Raw genomic sequence first — 13,766 nt, 5'->3', positions numbered from 1 at the left:
TGTGCAGTGTCCCTACAGACAGACACGGACAGTGTGTGCAGTGTCCTACAGACAGACATGGTCAGTGTGTGCAGTGTCAGTACAGACACACACGGACAGTGTGTGCAGTGTCAGTACAGACACACACGGACAGTGTGTGCAGTGTCAGTGCAGACAGACACGGACAGTGTGTGCAGTATCAGTACAGACAGACATGGACAGTGTGTGCAGTGTCCCTACAGACAGACATGGACAGTGTGTGCAATGTCCCTACAGACAGACATGGACAGTGTGTGCAGTGTCAGTACAGACAGACATGGACAGTGTGTGCAGTGTCCCTACAGACAGACATGGACAGTGTGTGCAGTGTCAGTACAGCCATATGGTCAGTAGTGCTGCACGAGCTGTAGAGCCGCACATGCGCAGTAACAGCGCACTGTGGCTGCAGACTCGCACATGCGCGGTGCGGGCGGGAGGAGAGCGTTGCCCCAGTGACGCTGTCAATATTCTCTCAGAGCTCAGCGCGGAATGTCAGCACTGGAACCGTCACCAACAGCAACAGAGACAACAACACACACTAACAACACAGCGACACACACACCGACAACATAGGGACACACACACTGACAACATAGGGACACACACACACCGACAACACAGCGACACACACACCGACAACATAGGGACACACACACCGACAACATAGGGACACACACACTGACAACATAGGGACACACACACCGACAACATAGGGACACACACACTGACAACACAGCGACACACACACCGACAACATAGGGACACACACACCGACAACACAGCGACACACACACCGACAACACAGCGACACACACACCGACAACACAGCGACACACACACCGACAACATAGGGACACACACACTGACAACATAGGGACACACACACACTGACAACACAGCGACACACACACCGACAACATAGGGACACACACACTGACAACATAGGGACACACACACTGACAACACAGCGACACACACACCGACAACACAGCGACACACACACACCGACAACACAGCGACACACACACCACCGACAACACAGCGACACACACACACCTGAACAGCGACACACACACAGAGCGACACAGTGACACACACACACCGACAACACAGCGACACACACACAGCGACACACAGCGACACACACACACAGCGACACACAGCGACACACACACACACACAGCGACACACACACAGCGACAACACAGCGACACACACACACCGACAACACAGCGACACACACACCACCGACAACACGACAACACAGCGACACACACACACCGACAAACAGCGACACACACACACCACAACACAGCGCACACACAAACCACAACACAGCGCACACACACACCACAACACAGCACCCACACACCGCAACACAGCACACACACACCACAACACAGCACACACACACACCCACACACAGCGACACACACACACCCACAACATAGGGACACACACACACCGACAACATAGGGACACACACACACCGACAACATAGGGACACACACACCGACAACACAGCGACACACACACCGACAACACAGCGACACACACACCGACAACATAGGGACACACACACACACCGACAACACAGCGACACACACACACCGACAACACAGCGACACACACACACCGACAACATAGGGACACACACACACCGACAACATAGGGACACACACACACCCACACACAACACAGCGACACCACACACCGACAACACAGCGACACACACACCGACAACATAGGGACACACCACGACAACACAGCGACACACCACCGACACATAGCGACACACACACACGACAACACAGCGACACACACACCGACAACACAGCGACACACACACCGACAACACAGGGACACACACACACCGACAACACAGCGACACACACACCGACAACACAGCGACACACACACCGACAACACAGCGACACACACACCGACAACATAGGGACACACACACCGACAACATAGGGACACACACACCGACAACATAGGGACACACACACCGACAACACAGGGACACACACACGACACACACACCGACAACACAGGACACACACACACCGACAACACAGCGACACACACACCGACAACACACGACACACACACCACACACAGCGACACACACACACCACACACACACACACACACCACACAGGACACACACACACCGACAACACAGGGACACACACACACCGACAACACAGCGACACACACACACCGACAACACAGCGACACACACACACCGACAACACAGCGACACACACACACCCACAACACAGCGACACACACACACCCACAACACAGGGACACACACACACCGACAACAGGACACACACACCGACAACACAGGACACACACACACCGACAACACAGGGACACACACACACACAACACAGGACACACACACACACACAGGACACACACACACACACACAGGACACACACACACACAGGACACACACACACACAAACAGGACACACACACACCGACAACACAGGGACACACACACACCGACAACACAGCGACACACACACACCGACAACACAGCGACACACACACACCGACAACACAGCGACACACACACACCGACAACAGCGACACACACACACCGACAACACAGCGACACACACACACGACAACACAGCGACACCACACACACCGACAACACAGCGACACACACACACCGACAACACAGCGACACACACACACCGACAACACAGCGAACACACACACCGACAACACACACACACACACCGACAACACAGCGACACACACACACCGACAACACAGCGACACACACACACCGACAACACAGCGACACACACACTGACAACATAGCGACACACACACTGACAACATAGCGACACACACACTGACAACATAGCGACACACACACTGACAACATAGCGACACACACACTGACAACATAGCGACACACACCACTGACAACATAGCGACACACACACTGACAACATAGCGACACACACACTGACAACATAGCGACACACACACTGACAACATAGCGACACACACACTGACAACATAGCGACACACACACTGACAACATAGCGACACACACACTGACAAACATAGCGACACACACACTGACAAACATAGCGACACACACACTGACAACATAGCGGACACACACACTGACAACATAGCGACACACACACTGACAACATAGCGACACACACACTGGCAACATAGCGACACACACACTGGCAACATAGCGACACACACACTGGCAACATAGCGACACACACACTGACAACATAGCGACACACACACTGACAAATAGCGACACACACACTGGCAACATAGCGACACACACACTTGAACATAGCGACACACACACTGGCAACATAGCGGACACACACACTGACAACAGCAGAGACAAATGACTACAATGAACACACACAACAGTGAGTGTCTCTCTCTCTCTCTCTGGTTGTTGGTGTGAGTGTCTCTCTCTCTCTCTCTGGTTGTTGGTGTGAGTGTCTCTCTCTCTCTCTCTGGTTGTTGGTGTGAGTGTCTCTCTCTCTCTCTCTGGTTGTTGGTGTGAGTGTCTCTCTCTCTCTCTCTGGTTGTTGGTGTGAGTGTCTCTCCTCTCTCTCTCTCTCTGGTTGTTGGGTTAGTGAGTGTCTCTCTCTCTCTCTCTGGTTGTTGGTGTGAGTGTCTCTCTCTCTCTCTCTGGTTGTTGGGTTAGTGAGTGTCTCTCTCTCTCTCTGGTTGTTGGGTTAGTGAGTGTCTCTCTCTCTCTCTCTGGTTGTTGGTGTGAGTGTCTCTCTCTCTCTCTCTGGTTGTTGGGTTAGTGAGTCTCTCACCTGCTCACTGTGACTCGGCTTTTCCTCTGCTCTCTCTCTCTCTGTCTGTCTGTCTGTCTGTCTGTCTCTGGTGTGTCCTCTCCTCTCTCTTATTGTTGTTGATGGGTTTCCTCTTCTCTCTCCTGTTATTATCCTCTCTTGTTGATGTTGCTGTGCCCTCTCCCCTCTCTGGTGTCGTACCTGTTGCTTTTGTTGATGTTCTCTCTGGTTGTTGTCGTGGCCCTCTCCTCTTTCCTGTAGTTGCTCGTGTTGTTTTGGTCTCCTCTCCTCTGGTTGATATTGTTGTAGGTGCCTCTCACCTCTCTAGTTGTCTGTTATTGTTGTTGGCGTCTCCATTCTCCCTCTCTCTTGCTGCTGCTGCTGCTGTTGGTGGTGGTAGTATCTGTCCTCTCAAGAGAGGAGTTGTTGTTGTTGTTGTTGTTAGTAAGTCCCCTCTCTCGTCAGGCTCCGCCACCGTTAAGCGCTCTGAGACGCTACCCTGCGTGGAGGGCGCTATATAAGTGCAAGTTGTTGATGTTGTTGGTGGTGATAGTGGTGTCTTCTCGCCCTCCTTGTCCTTGTCGGTAGTGTCCTCTCCCTTGTCCTCTCTCTCTCTCTCTCTCGATGCCCTGTTGTTGGTGTGTCCTGTCCTCACTCCCTCTTTGTCCGTCTTAGTGTGTCCTGATCTGTCCCCCCACCACCTCACACTCGCTTGTCCCTCCCTGTAAGTGTGCCCTGGCCTGAGCTGTCCCCACCTCTCTCTCTATTGCTCTATAATTATTGTGGTTAGTGTGTCATGTCCTTGCTCTCGTTTTGTACCTGTTCTTAGTGGGTTACCCCTTCACTCTCTCTCCCCCCCACCCCCACCCACTCTCTTATTGTCGTTGTTAGTGTGACACCCCCCCCCCACCTCCTCTTGTTGTCGCTGTTGTTGTTAGTATAGTAGTTGGTGTCTCCTTTCTATCTTGTTAAGCATTTTTTAGTGTTGTTATTGGTGTCTCCTCTCTCTTTTGTTCTCTCTTGTTGTCCTCTTTTTCTCTGGTAGTGTTGTTGTCCTCTCTCTTGTTTTCTCTTGTCCCTGTTGATGTTGGTGTTGTTTTGGGTGTCTTGTCCTCTCTCACTCTCTCTATGGGGTTGTTGGTCTCTCTCTTATTATTTTGGCCTTTCTCGCTCTCCCTCTCTGTTATTGTTTGTGTTGTCTCTCTCTTGCTGTTAGTCTCTCTCTCATTGTCTCTGTTGCTATTATTGATGTGTTAGCGTATGTTTCTCTCTGCTGTTGATAATGTTAGTGTGTGTGTGTCTCTGCTGTTGATAGTGTTAGTGCGTCTCTGCTGTTGATAGTGTTGAAGATAGATACTAATTTGGCGTACAATGTAGTACTATATCACAGAACCTTTCAATTACTACCTTAAAAAGTAAAAGTTAAAAATTCTTTTGAATAATGGGGTTCAAGACACAAGATCACTCAGTAATTGTTCATCTCTCTTTGCAATAAAAAAAGGAGTGGAAACAATGGATCTTTATTCTCTGCTGCACTATTTTTTTGCATCCTAGCTTCTCTCTTAACCATCTATGTGTACTCACTCTTGCACTCAGACTTCTTGGGCTTACAATGTTCAGTAGGAGAGCTCCACTCTGTAATGAAGACTTTGGTACTGTTTATACCTAAATTAAATTAGGGAATGCTTTGTTACATAGGCAGTAAAATATATCTCTGGAAAATAATTAAACAATGAAATTAGAATTGTATCAAACAATATGGTCTATCTTTTGTGTTGTTCCCCCCTTTGTGAATAACCCCTTCTTTGGTAAATAAACACAATCTATAAATTTTACATGATTGAAATGTAATTAAAAACAGACGGACAAAGACTTGAGTATTGTAAGAATCGCTGTCGGTTATCTAATGTAATTATTTAATTGGAAAAAAAGTCCATCTTTTGAGGTTATGAAACAACACCACACTTTAAGGACAAAGGAACTCATTGCTCCTGCAGCACTCTGAATAAACTATTACTTCAATTCAATAATAGCCAATCCTCTATTGGACTGTTCATGTCACGAACAACTTGAATGAGGCTAGAAGACAGGCTACCGAATAAGTCCAGTCTCTAATAAGTGCCGATTCAAAAACACCCCAATTTAATTGTGCTCTGAAGAATTATTCTGAATCATGACAGTTGATGCACTGTGAAAAACCAGTTGCTCAAATACATGCAGAATGCATGCAAACTTTAAAAAAAATTGGAGAAATAGGAATGGTTAATTATGACACTTCAACCTAGTTGTATAGATTTATGGAACCAAATTCTATTTATTGTCATTACTTTTTGTCCAGTATTAATACAGCATGTTATACAACTGGCTGCAGGGGGTTGGGGAAAGAGATAGGCAATACTTGTTTTCAGTGAGTTATTAATCAAACACTTAAGCTCACAAATTGGAAACAGGTTGACTCTTCTCACAGTGGTGCTGCACTGATATTTTTTAAAACTTTGTTTTAGCTGATTCTATTCCCCCACAGAGAAGATGGCCCCAGTGGAGCACCAGTTTTCCAGGACATGCATCTGCATTGACCTGGCAATGCTGTGCAGCCAGCTTCTCACATTAAAAAATGGCTGATTTTTATGTTAATGATGTTAGATTTTGGTTGTTCAGATATCTCTTCCTGTGCATTGTGCACAAGCAGGTTTTGTGTCTGAAGGATCATTTTCTGTCCGCTGCAGGTGCACACTATGTGTAGGAAGCACTGCTAATATCACTTCCTGTGCACCACTCATGCACACTGTGCAAGAAGCACTTTTGGTGAAGAACATGAGTGTCAGCAACACTTCTAGCACATAGTGCACTGTAAGTTATGTCAATCATGATCTGACGACCTGGGAGTCAGCTATTTTTGTGTTTCATTATAACATGATCTGAGTTATTGGTTGCATTATATAACAGGGTTGCCCTGTTTTTCTACTTTGATCACTCCATTGACAACAACAACAACACAATTACATTTGTATAGCGCCTTTCACATCGGGAGGAAGTCCCAACAGCATAAAGAGAAGGAGCCCATTCTTGAAGTCTGCAGTAGTTTTGCACCATATAAAGGTTTTTCTTATACACAAAACAGACTTATTTGCAGTTGTTATTTTAGAACTCATAGGTAACTTCTGTGATGTCATTCACACACAAGGTTTGATGTTAACCCTCATTTTTACTTTTCTGAAAAAACAACTCCCATGTGGCAAGGATCAAGATAGCTTCTTGGAAGTTGTGGTTCACCAACAGAAATAAACCAGCTTGTGGCTTTAGGAAGTATTCAAGCTCCACATTTTTCAACTCATGGTCAGATGGTTTATTTCCTGGTTAACTAGCACTCGTTATAAGGATATTTTATACGGATCAATTGCCCATACTCCACAATGAAACCTCTGCTGATTTGTTTTCAGCAAATTCGCCACCGTGAATAATTTTTGTTCCTTTATTAGCATTAAAATCTCTGATATTAAGATTTTATAACTAATAACCAGCCAATTACAATCTTTTTTAAAAAAAAATGAGTGTGCAGACTGAGCCACATAAACTCAGTTTCAGGCTACTCAGTTTTAGGCGACTTGCTCCCTGGGCAGTGGCAGCTGAATAGGCTCAGTATCATGCTAGGCATTCCAGCTGTTGTGGAGTAGGATGGAAGGCAAAATGTCTTCATTAGAGGGACATTTTAATAACCCTTGCATTTCGCTACTTAAACAAAAATATAGATATTTTAAAAATAAGTGTTTAATATATACAGATTAAAATATTAATAAATCAAACTGCTTCTTTAAAATATTTCAGCAGAATAAAATAGGATATTAAGTAAAATACCTCATCAAAAATAAGCTTTATAATCTGAAAACAAGATTGGCAGGAAGAAACGTCAGATGTCTCTTAAAACAGTCACAAAAAAGTTATTTCACAAAGAATTACAGAATAAACTATCTGCCAGCTTTGACATTGTCTTTAGCAGGACACAACCATCATTCCTCAGAGCCACTGTGTAACTCCATTTATGCATTATTGCTTATAAATAACTATATATTATCTCCAAACATTAAGTCCACCCCTAATATGTGATATTAGAAATTATTTACGATTCTGTTCACCCATGTTACAATAAGATAACCCTTGCCCTTGCATTGGCGTAGCGCCTTATCATGTCATCAAGACATCTCAAAGTACTTCACAGGATTAACTGTGAAGAGTGACTGTTTATTTGTATGCGAACACAGCAGCCCAATTGCGCACAGTAATGTTCCACAAACAGCCATGAAACAAGACAACCAATTTTATTTGGGAGATTATTGGCCAGGACACCAGGCAAGGGTTCCCTTCAAGTAGTGGTATGGCCATGTTTAATGTCCATCTGAATAGGTAGATGGGATCTCATCTAAAGGTTGGCACCTCTGACAATCGCAATGAACTGTCAGCATAGACTATATGAACCGACATCCTTCTGACTCAGAGGCAAGAGTGCTAGTGATTGAGCCAGGCTGACACATAGGCAGTCAGGCTGTTCTCAACATCGCTATTATGTGTACATGCTTAGAGATCGTGTGATTTTCTGCAGAAAACAGCTTGGCAGAAACAAAACAAACACTATGGCAGAATCACTGACAACAGCTCCTTGCACACGGTTTAATGAGTTACATTGTTGGAGGTATCAGCCACACTTTGGAGGAGATGTTAAACCCAACATCCCACCTGCCTGTCTGATGGTAGAGATGGATAGTACAAATCCTTTGGCACTGCAATAATTGAAAACAATATTTTCTATTCTCAGTGTCCTGGCAAATATTTTTTCCTCATCCAAATGATTACTTGGTCGTTCAACTTACTGATCACAGCTTTTCATTTATGCTGGGAGAAAGGCAAGTAGTACACTTAAAAATAAGTATAAACAAAAATTATAATAGGTAGAAAATTATTAAAGTGTAGGAAATAGAAGAGAAAGGAGAGTGATGAGAGATTCTAGTTCTAGGGATGACAGTTCAAATTTGTTTGTTTTCAATTAGGGAGCTAGTTACTCTTCTATGCAGCTTCATTACTGTAATATTAATAGGTTTTTTTAGCATCACATTGTACAGTCTGACAGTACTCTTAGTTAACATATTTTCCATATTAAAAAAAATAGATTTCAAGGGAAAACTACCATCAGCATCCCATGGATGAATATTTTCAAATCACTGTCCTTCACTTTTATGGAAGCATTTTGCCTGTAGCAATTGATGTGTTCGTCAAAGGGTCATGTACTCTAGAGTGCTACTTGTCACTTTAATTGAACCGCAAACAGTTTAGAGGATGGATGTATCTATACAAGCCACATAGGTCAAATAGAAGGAAAATAAAACACAAGAATAAAACCACTAAATAGCAGAGGAAATAATGCTTCATAGAAAATGCACAAATGGAAATATCCAGGGCTTATTTTCAGTTCATTGCATTCCCATTATTTTATTTCAGTTTGACCAGACATTTATAGTTATATTAAGATTTTAGTACACTAGAAGAGTTATTTCAGTTCTAAACATTTAAGTTGGAGAATATAAATATTAGGTACAAAGTCAGAATTAAATAGCACAAGTAGCTTTTTTGAAGTAAAATTGTATTTCTTACTTTCTCTCAGTTTTTGCGCTTTCGATTCCAATGTGAGCAGATCTTGTTCTTTTCTGAGCTTTTCTTCATGCTCTTGTTCTCGTTCTAGTAATTCTCTCTCTTGTCTCTGAGAATCAGACCAATCCCAATCATACTGTTCCTGCAAATATTTGTTAGGCAAGTATTAGTGTGCAGCATCTACAATTCAAGAGGCAGCATTATAGATTGGTACTGCAATTGATTGTGCCACAGAGTGATATGATAAAAAAAATGCTCACTATTCTCCAGTCTCAGCTTGACATTTTGGGAAATGGAGAGTGCAATGCAGTTCAGTCTGTGTGCTTTCTCACAGAGAGGAAAAATAAACTAAAAATACTAGAAAGCTGATGACCTTGGGTGTCGCGAATATTTCCTAGCAGTGGGCTTAAAGGCACTATTGGTATAGGTCTCAAAGTAGAGGTATAGATCCTCAGAAATTTATACCAATAAAAGTATTAGGGTGTGGGGGAGAGGGGGGAGAAGAAGGAAACAGACTATGAAAAATATTTTTGCAAATAATAAGGTGCCAAATAATTCCAAGGGGAAATAGCAATTCTTTTTATAGCTGTTTCCAGTCACATCATCTAACATAGAAAAATCAGGAGCAGACTGATAGATTGAGTGAGTCTCTATCTGATCAGCTTAAGCACCATCTGGTAGATTGGTCCAGAATGAGCATTGACAGCAGCAATGACAGGCATTTCATCTTCCTGACCAGAATTACAAAAATAAAGCAGTTAAATTAAAGATTTTATATGCCCTTTCTAGAAATAAGATTATATTAATTATACAATTTATAATTTAAGTTTTAGCACAAAATGTCAGAGAAAACACAGTCAGAAATGCACAAAACATTAGGAGAATAAAATCTACATTTGTCACTCAAGAGATTTATATTATCCAGATAGATCAATATCCTTGTCGCCCATTGCAATCATTTATTTGTATACAGTTGTTTTACTGAATGTATGAATCCTTTAATTAACCACTCAGTCTGGTGGGCCAAGCAATGATTGCAATGGGGTATTACTTAATATTTAAATCAAGTTCCACTTAAATGGGATTTTTTCCCTCCTCATATTTCACGTCATAAACATTTTGAAAATAGATTTTTGACAGCATAATAGATAAAATATGTCTTGTACCAATGTTTGATAAACTTATTATTCTATAAGCAAGTTCTAATTTAAGAAACAGGGGAAGAGTCAATGTGGTCCATAGGGCAGGTCACCATCTAGGTTGAAGGGAGTATGCTATACGTATCCTTCTTGATGTACAGGGTTACCAAATAGTCATAATATCTACCCTATTATCTAAAAAAAAATCATAATTTCTTCATTAGACATTGTAATGGTATCATAACTTTTTGGTCTCCCTGTATATCTGTAGCAGAACGAGGGAAGCCCAGTTCACAATCTTATAATGAAAGTACTTTACTCCCAAAACTTCCAAATAAGGCGGAATACTAGCAAAATTGTATCTAAAGATAAGTACTCCTGCACACACACACATTTTTGTACATTGCTCTGACTCCAGAACTTTTATGAGATTGTGGACAGAACAAGTACCCAAGCTGGCCACAGTCACATGTGCCTATTTGGTCTGCTGCTAACAGATGGGGCCGGGCGAGGATGGGTGTGATAGGATCACGGAGCTTGGTGCGAGACAGGACACGAGTTCTCTCTTGCACCACACTTGACAAAAGTCAAGCAAAACAAGGTGTTCAATTCACCATAAAAGGTCAATCGTAAACCATCTTCAATATCTCAGCAACTGGTTGCGCAGCAATATTAGCAGATATCAACTCCCCCAAGAAATAATAATAAGCCCTTTATTTGATATAGCACTTTTCACGTCTTCTAGTGTCAAAGCGCTTCACAGAATATACTATAAAGTGAATTGACTGTATGTTTGTGGGCAAAACGTGGCAGAAAGAAAGTAAGAATCATATTAAGAACACTGCTGTGTGTTGGAAATAATCTAGCAGAATTCCAGCAATAGTAACAGCAGATTTAGAAACAATATTAAATAAATCTAGGTGTAATTGTTCGTATGGCCACCTTCCCTAAAATATATGCTGCCCATCTCAGAAAATATTGTGAATTACGATGCAAAACTATGAGTCAAAGGTCAGCTCTAACTAGATGGCCTGAAGTTTTAAGACCAGACACACATTTCAGCCAATGAGCAAACTCCAAAAACTTCAAATCCTCTACGATGTCAAGCTAAATATAAATGTAGACTTGGATGTTCCAGTCCATCACAATCCTGCTGCACCTATAAAATCACAATACTATTTCCTAATACACCCTATCCCTCACCAATCAAAATGTTTTCCCTGATTTGGTTGACATTTTAAAAAAACTGGTCAATGACAATGGAAATGTTGTTTTAGCAAGGAAAAAAATACCAGCAAGACAGAAAAAAGGCAGAGTAGCATTGGTGTTTCCTTGGCAATAATACATCATTTATTTTGTTTGTATTGCCTCCAACAGAGCGATTATATGGCAATTTTGCAGTGCTTCTTCTGCCTCCATCAAGGAGATACCTAGATATCAATCATGTCTGCATTGATTGTTGTAGTTAAGCAATAGGGAGCAAAGCAGCAAAAATTGACTGCTTTTTAATTCTATAATTTGTTGAATATTAGCCTCATCAGTTTTAATATATTAGAAATTCAACACTAATATCCTGATATTATATAATGACATTCCTAACTGAATTAAATTTTTTGATGTGATAAGGTGCCAAAAAAATGCAAGTTCTTATTTATCAGATAAAGTTACTTTCTTTGATGACAGTTTTTGTGTTAGATGTGCTAAAGTTGAACAATATTTTAAAATTAGCTTCCTCAGACCTGCTTTATATAATGCAAAATCCTACCTGTTAGAAGCATTGATAGCACCACATATATATAAATAATCCTTGTATTTAATATAGCGCTTTTCACGACTTCGAGACTTCTCAAAGAGCTTCACAGAATACCCTGTAAAGTGAATTGACTGTATATTTGTAGGCGAAACATGGCAGCCAATTGCGTACAGCAGTGCCCCACAAGCAGTCGCAGATTGAGTGATTAAATTATTATCTTGTTTTGTTTTTCTCTTGAGGGATTATTATCAGGTGTGTGGAGTAAAGAAATTTGCCCAAGATTTTGCCCTTTCGGGAATCAAACCCAGGTCTCTCGCTTGCGAGTGCTCTAACCACTGAGCTACAGGACTCGACATAAACAGTTTAAGTTAATTGAATGTAGTCTAGTAATAATATTAGGTTGCCAATCTGGTATTCTTTAATCATGGTATGGATATAAAAATGGGCCACGTACCTTTTGGGAAAATTCCTCTTTCACTCTTAAGTTATTCTCCTCAGAAACAGCTGGGGGTGGAGTTGGGAACTCTAATGGTAAAAAGTATTCCTCAGTCTGTACTCCTTTAGTCGTGTTGGGTACGGTAGCTAAAGTGTAGAAGAAATAAGAACAACTTAGATCAATCACCTTTTAATTATCAGATCTATTCTATCCAGATTTAGTTCTTAAAATCAATACTGTATAAGTATCATCAGCCAAGTTCAATTTTATAGACAAAAGGGAAAACTAACTTAACCATTATCTGAAGGCATCAAATATGGAAAGTAAACAGCAGAAAATGCTGCAAATACACAATAGTGCAATCAAGATCATAGAAAAAGATAGGGTAATATTTTGCATATGTCATTTCATGAGAATTTGGGGAATAAGGCAGCAGAAGCTTCCTTATAGATTAAGGAGGGCAAAAAAAAACCTAACCAAGGAAATAATACAAGGAAATAATAATATTGGGTAGAAGTGAAAAATTCAAATCCACTAAATTTCATTTTTTTCTGGTTTTATTCCAGATTTTCCAGCAACTTGTTTTTTCAAGAATCATTCGGAGGGCAGTACATCTCATAAAATGTATCTATTGTTTAAAAAAAAGGCCTTACATTGTACAAAACGTCACTCAGGATATTAATCTAGTGAAATGAAGTCAGCAGAGATTATAACTTTTTTTTCTTTTAAATAAACATTTTCTGGATTTTAGCTCCATTCTTCCACTCCTTTCCTAAAGCTGGTGAATAATGTTGTGGTTTGGTTGTATGGGTGTCAGAGGACTCCAGCACATCCCCTAAATGACCATTCATCTTTGTAAGTAAGCTTGGACAAAGAATTTTGTTTGTCTATTTCACCATTTTTTTGGTCAGACAGGTATCTGACACCGGCGGAAACCCATCACCATGCTTAAGAGTATTCAAAT

The 13,766-nt window shown here is 41.8% G+C and overlaps 1 non-coding gene across 1 annotated transcript; it reads right to left on the bottom strand.

Annotated features, from left to right (window-relative positions):
- Window positions 1-5,404: 5,404 nt before the first annotated feature.
- Window positions 5,405-12,944, bottom strand: LOC103188422. The gene is made up of 3 exons (XR_006084946.1): window positions 12,821-12,944; window positions 9,478-9,616; window positions 5,405-5,499 (listed from the first exon to the last, which is right to left on the bottom strand). It is a non-coding gene; the product is annotated as a lebercilin LCA5 (transcript).
- Between the last annotated feature and the right edge of the window lie 822 nt (window positions 12,945-13,766).

This window comes from Callorhinchus milii, unplaced genomic scaffold (assembly GCF_018977255.1).
Source record: "Callorhinchus milii isolate IMCB2004 unplaced genomic scaffold, IMCB_Cmil_1.0 Scaffold3, whole genome shotgun sequence".
Taxonomy (NCBI): Eukaryota; Metazoa; Chordata; class Chondrichthyes; order Chimaeriformes; family Callorhinchidae; genus Callorhinchus; species Callorhinchus milii.
This window is presented reverse-complemented; position numbering and strand designations above follow the sequence as displayed.